Source organism: Triticum aestivum, chromosome 3A (assembly GCF_018294505.1).
Source record: "Triticum aestivum cultivar Chinese Spring chromosome 3A, IWGSC CS RefSeq v2.1, whole genome shotgun sequence".
NCBI classification, from domain to species: Eukaryota; Viridiplantae; Streptophyta; class Magnoliopsida; order Poales; family Poaceae; genus Triticum; species Triticum aestivum.
The window spans coordinates 80,498,130-80,505,407 of NC_057800.1; positions in this window are offsets into that span (position 1 = coordinate 80,498,130).

Here is a 7,278-nt window from a genome sequence, read left to right on the forward strand (position 1 = left end):
AACGGACACAAAACGGACGTTGCGTCACTTTCGGGCAGTGTTTTTGCGATTTTCGACCTGGAAAACCCTAGAAAATGCGCCGAGCGCTAGAAAAATACGAGAATTGGCGTGTGTGCTGTGGATGGTGATGGAAATGTGTGGAAAAAGTGTCGTGACGTTTGACGGAGCAGAAAAAAAACCTTAGTTGGGAACCCCCTCCCCGGCAGACCGAGAAGTAGCTGGTTGCACTGGGGCTACGTGATCGCATGCATGGAATTGCACCAAAGTGTGTGTGTACATGTGGGCACGGCCAACGTAGGCCCCCACGCAAGGTTGGAACAAAAACGGACACAAAACGGACGTTGCGTCACGTCCGGGCAGTATTTTGCGATTTTCGACCTGGAAAACCTTAGAAAATGCGCCGAGCGCCGGAAAAATACGAGAATTGACGTGTGTGCTGTGGATGGTGATGGAAACGTGTGGAAAAAGTGTCGTGACGTTTGACGGAGTAAAAAAAACCGTAGTTGGGAACCCCCTCCCTGGCAGACCGAGAAGTAGTTGGTTGCACTGGGGCTACGTGATCGCATGCATGCAATTGCAGCAAAGTGTGCGTATATGTGGGCATGGCCAACGTAGGCCCCCACGCAAGGTTGGAACGAAAACGGACACAAAACAGACGTTGCGTCACTTTCGGGCAGTGTTTTTGCGATTTTCGACCTGGAAAACCCTAGAAAATGCGCCGAGCGCCAGAAAAATACGAGAATTGGCGTGTGTGCTGTGGATGGTGATGGCAACGTGTGGAAAAAGTGTCGTGACATTTGACTGAGCAGAAAAAAAACCGTAGTTGGGAACCCCCTCCCCGGCAGACCGAGAAGTAGCTGGTTGCACTGGGGCTACGTGATCGCATGCATGCAATTGCACCAAAGTATGCGTACATGTGGGCACGGCCAACATAGGCTCCCACGCAAGGTTGGAACGAAAACGGACACAAAACGGACGTTGCGTCACGTCCGCCGCAGTATTTTTGCGATTTTGACCTGGAAAACCCTAAAAAATGCGCCGAGCGCCGGAAAAATACGAGAATTGGCATGTGTGCTATGGATGGTGATGTCAACGTGTGGAAAAAGTGTCGTGACGTTTGACGGAGTAGAAAAAAAACCATAGTTGGGAACCCCCTCCCCGGCAGACCGTGAAGTAGCTGGTTGCACTGGGGCTACGTGATCGCATGCATGCAATTGCACCAAAGTGTGCGTACATGTGGGCACAACCAACGTAGGCCCCCACGCAAGGTTGGAACGAAAACGGACACAAAACGGACGTTGCGTCACTTCCGGGCAGTGTTTTTGCGATTTTCGACCTGAAAAACCCTAGAAAATGCGCCGAGCGCCAAAAAAATACGAGAATTGGCATGTGTGCTGTGGATGGTGATGGCAACGTGTGGAAAAAGTGTCGTGGCGTTTGACGGAGTAGAAAAAAAACCGTAGTTGGGAACCCCCTTCCCGGCAGACCGAGAAGTAGCTGGTTGCACTGGGGCTACATGATCGCATGCATGCAATTGCATCAAAGTGTGCGTACATGTGGGCACGGCCAACATAGGCCCCCACGCAAGGTTGGAACGAAAACGGACGTTGCGTCACGTCCGGGCAATATTTTTGCGATTTTCAACCTGGAAAACCCTAGAAAATGCGCCGAGCGCCGGAAAAATACGAGAATTGGCGTGTGTGCTGTGGATGGTGGTGGCAACGTTTGGAAAAAGTGTCATGACGTTTGACAGAGTAGAAAAAAACTGTAGTTGGGAACCATATTAAAAATAATTTGTTTTCCGTTTGAAGTTAAAAAAATATCATAAGATATGACCATGCATGGACTACTGCACGCCGACGCTAATCAACCCGTGTCGTCTGGGGCCCGGCCCAATCATTGCGTACGGCAGTGGAGATAGAAGCGACGCTGGCCCGACCGAATCTATCGTGATTAGCACCTGGCACGCCCGCCGCCATATGCCCTCGTCACCCACGACGCCCTGCCCCAAGCCCTAACCCACGCCGCCATCTGCCCCCGATCCCCTGACACCCCTCACCCTGTCCTCTTCAGCACGCCGCCGTCCATCCACCCCTTCTGGCCCCGTGACGCCACTCCGCCGTCTGTCCGCCGCCGGTGGAGAACACCTCATCCGCCGTCCGTCCGCCGCCGTTTGAGAACATTAAATCCGCCGTCCACCGATCGACAGCACGCCATCCAACGTGGTTGTCCGTCTACATCACGTCAGCCGAAGGTTCTGACGTAGGCGGCCGCGGTTCCACAGCACGCGGTCGGCGTCGTCATCACCACCAGCACCCCCCCCCCCGCCGCGGCCACCGACGGCCGTACTGGTGGGAGGTAATTTTTATGTTTTTTCAATGATGCAATCATCATGTTCATCATGTACACATGAAAATTAGCTAATATGTTATTTGCTCCTATTCGTAGTGATGGAGGACTACTGACAGATTTTCTGTTCTGTTGAGAAGTGGTGTCTCCTCGTCAGCAAACTGACCTCTAGGCAAAAAAACGATTTGCAAGCACTAGACTAGGACAAATGTTGATGATTCCTAGTGTGCTCATGCGCAAGTGTCTGCTAAAGTTTATGATTAAATCATACACAGTGGACACAGAAAGGTTCATTATGCCATCAAGAAACGGTGCGATATCATTGCGCGCTGAAGATGTGTTTGATATTTTTGGCCTAGTGAACAAGGGCAGAGATGCCATGAAAGCTTTAGGTAAAGGGGGGCTAAAGGCAAAAGTGAAGGTGCCGAGTCGTTTCATAGATTCGAGTACGAATGAAATAATGATAGACCAGCTTATACAGGACATCACTACTAGTGGATTGTATGATGATGATTTTCTGCGTCGAATTATGTTGGTTCTTCTAGGCACTGTTCTTGCACCACACTCCACGGTAGAAGTTCCTAATGATTTTTACAAGCTAGTGGAGGATGTGGAGAGCATTAAATCATTTAACTAGAACGCGTTTACTTTACGCGTTTGCGTCGATGGCATCACGAAGACTTTATCGGATCGTACAAATTTTACATGGCCGGTAGGAAACCTTGCTCTCATACAGGTAAATTGTATGTTATATATGTTATTTCGAACTATAGTCTGGACTGTTAAGATTGCTAATATATTTCATGTTCATGCAGTACTTGTTTTGGGAGAAAGTGCAGCCACTTGATGACGAGACTTTTGATCCACTAGCGCATGAGTATCCGTTGATGCTTAACTGGCCAGAAGTCGAGGCTATGAAGCGTGATGCGTACGACACATCGTACGGCCGCGGGAATGGGAGGGTAAGTATTTATGGTTTGCATGCATGGAGTTATGGAACGTTTTTCATGGTGAGTAATTTAAAATGATTTAACATGGCACAGGTTGATGACATAATAAGTGAGAAGCACAGACAAATGATAATTGCTCAAGAGGGGAAATTTGTGGAGGAAGAATCTGAGCCAGTTGATAGAACAGGTCGTTCGCGGAAAAGGAAGGATAATAGAGACGAGGCTTCATCGAGCAAGGACACGACCTTAGATCAAATTATGAAAAGCATCAAAGACATGCAGAAAGAAATTCGCCTTGTCCCTAAAAAATGTGCTGAGGTAATTAGTGATGTGTTATTCAAATTACATGAGATTATTCATATTCTTTGCATGTACTTACTGCTTCCCATGTGTTATTGCAGATAGTACTGGAGGAGCTGGAGAACAAAGGTCTTGTCTTCAAGACAAATAGAGGGTTTAGTGATGTTGAGTTTGTGGAGCACAGTGAGAACTGGATGAGGAGGTATGGTCCGTCAAAATATTTTCCAGATGTAAAATCAACTCCTGCAAAGGACGATATGGACAACGGGGTGGAGGCATCCTTCACCAATGGGAACGGGAAGAAGTCCGCACGTGAGAAAGGTATGCATCTCAACACACCCGGTACAGGAGATGAAGGGGACCCCTTCGTTATTGACGAGAATGGTAATTCAACCGACCCATCTTTTGCAACGGTACGCACGAATGACTTTCCAGCAGTTACTTCAACCCCCAAGAATATAAATGCAGTCTCAGACGGGTCTAGCGCCGATAAATCTGAGGAGATTAGTATGGATAGTCTGAACACACTTATTAAAAAAGCGAAAGAAAGTGGCACTAAGGAGAATGATGGGAATGAGAAAGAAAGTGGCACTAAGGAGAATGATGGGAATGCGGAAGAAAGTGGCACTGAGGAGAATGAAGGGAAACGCAAGAGAAAAAAGTCAAAGCATATTCTTTCACCCTTCCAGCAGATCGGTGGATGTAAACGTCCAAAGAAAAGTAAGTGTTATGTACTTTGTTTTAAAGATATTTCATTCCTTCCATGCACAATTTATTTACTCATTGTTTGATTATATTTTAGGTTTGTTTGGTATAAGAGATGTTCTGATTAATATCGATTACATTACTGAGGATCACATAGAGTCCGTGAAGGTTTATATCAAGACACTATCAGACTCGGCGAAGCTTAGTAGGAAAACTGTCGTGCACATGATAGGAATTGCTGGGGAAACATGTACACCTGATATGCTTCAAGCCATCATTGCGAAAAAATGGTTGCATGGCGGTGTAAGTATTACAACAATTATATGAAGTTGTACATGTCATATTTAATTTTTTCTAAGAGGAGTATTGCTGTTATGTTATTTTCAGGTCATCAATAGTTATTGCAACCACATGCAGACCCATAATCCTCGTCCTGACCGTCACATTTTATCATCTTGGGTGTCACACTGGCTTATTCTTCGTGCTGAAGGAAAGGTTAAGAACTCTAAGCACCATTTTATGGAGCATTTCACAAACCAAAATAAAATGGTGTCTAGAGTTAATGAGGAGTATTTCATTACAGATAAGGTATTTCACATTTGTATGATCCTTCGTAGTACATAACTAATTGTGTGTCCAAGAACTTGACTAAACTTTGTTGTAGGCATACTTTCCTTTTCATGTGGAAGAAAGTCACTGGATAACAGTTCTCATGCACAACAAGAAAAAAGAGTTTCAAGTTTTAAATTCTACTGGTAAATGCAGCAAGGCAGTTCTTAAAAAAATAAGGCAGCTGGTAAGCTTCTTTCTTTACATGTAACAAGATAGATAGTACTAATTAGTTATGTACTTCATATGAACTTCACATCTATATTTCAGAGGGCAGAAATAGCTAAAGATACCTTGGAGGTGAACTCCCTTGTACAAACGGAACATCCAGACGTATCTTCGTGGCCAATAAATGAGTACGATATGCCGTTACAAAAGGATGGGTATGTTCAACTGTTTAAGTTCTAAGTACTTCTCTTACACAGCAATGCCTGACTCGAGGTTTTTTACAGAGTTTCTTGTGGTCTGTTTGTGGTGAAATGCATTCAAAACTGGAACGGAGATGAATGGATATTTGAGTTTGATCAAGCTGAGGTGAATGCTTCAAGGGGACGCATTCTAGCTGAAATACTTTTTTCAGAGTGCAACACGATAGAAACTGTGAAAGAGAAGATTTTGAAGATCATGGACAAGAATTAGTTTGTTGATGGGTTTTTGGCTACGAGAACATTCTGTTTCTTATTATCGCAACTAAATTAATGTGCCGTTGACGGCACTAGGAAATTTTTTGATATTATGACATTTCTTATTGTAATGGGCATGATTATGCACGTCTGCAACTAAATAAAGGTGTCGTCGTCGGTACTAGCTACAATATTTATTTTCCAACTATATATGTTAAGCTGCTATGTGCTATATGCTTATGTGATGATGATGCCGCCGTCTGCTGGCCCGTAGAGTTTCATATAAATGGAGGCAGATGGCTGGCTTTATGTGCAATATTATTATGTGATGATAATGCCAGCCGCCGTTTGTTGGTTCTTAGATGCACATATAAATGCAGGCGGACGCCTCCTCGTTTGCTAAAAAAAAATTGACTAGAAAAAAAAACAGCCCGACCTTCCCTTGTAGACCCAGGGACTGTGCATCCAACCAAAATCTAGCCGACAGGTGACTCAGGCGGTCGATGTGGACCCCACAAGGGCCCACAAGTAGGCCAACGGGGCTGACAAGGAGCTTGTAACAGAGGAGTTCGAGAGAAACAGCCAACGCGGCTATTTAAGCCGGTCGGTGCGCCCTTCCGTTGGCGAGGTGGGATTAAATAAGGCGATGCGGTCGACGCAACGCTGACGAGGCTCCATTTCTTGCAACCTCGCCACCCGGCCCATGTCGGCCCAGTATGACAGGGCCAGCCTCGCCCCTCCCCGGCCCAGTCATCGTTGTCTCGCGCGCCCGACGAAGGAGTTTAGTCCCACCTCGGAAGCTGACGGGGGTGAGGACCAGCTTAAATATGCCGGCGTGCTACACAGGTCGAACTCCTCTGCTAGTACTGCTTGAAATCGCCGCCCCGTTGGACCCGGCTGCTGGGCCCTTGATGGGCTTTATATGGACCTCCCGAGTCGCCTCGTTGGCTTGATTTGGATTGGGAATATAGCCCAACTTGCGGTCCAGCAGCCGGTCGGGCATTTTTTTGCACAACGACGGTCGGCTATGTTTTTTGTACAACGACGGTCGGCCATGTCTTTTGCAACAGGTATAGTAACAAAAACGCAGCATATTAAAACTGTGAACTCTTTCACATAGCAGTACAAATAAGATGGCAATTCATTAAACAAATATGATGTGTCATATCACATATGTTCACATAAGTATTTTCATCACACATAAATAAATCGAGACATAAAGTTTTCTGCCACACAAGTACGAACAAGAAACAACATAGTTTATTCGGACTAGACTCATGCGACTGTTTTTATTCTTCCAACATAGCAAGATGCTTCTCTACGCCCAATTCCTGAACATAACATAAAAATATGGATGAGAAAATATAGTTTGTAAAACCGAAGTATCAACATAACAAAAAATAATAAGGTAGCATCTTACTTCTAGTTTTTTCCACATGTAGCCTTGTTATGACCTGGTAGACTACACAGACTGCACAAAGGACCACTTTTTTTCTCTGTAAAATCTTTTGGCCTACCATTCTTTGTAACATCGGGCCCCCCTTTGACCGCCCCTTCTTAGGTGCACCCTTCGTCGAAACTTTCTCAGGATCACCAATACCAGGCTCAACTTGTTGCGCTTGACTTGCCTCCTTCTTAAGCTTAGCATACCTTCTACTTCCTATAAGTTCCTCCTCTGGTATCTTTTTCTGCGCTATTATGTTGTCCAGACACTTCATCAACTCGTCAAACAAGAAGGGATC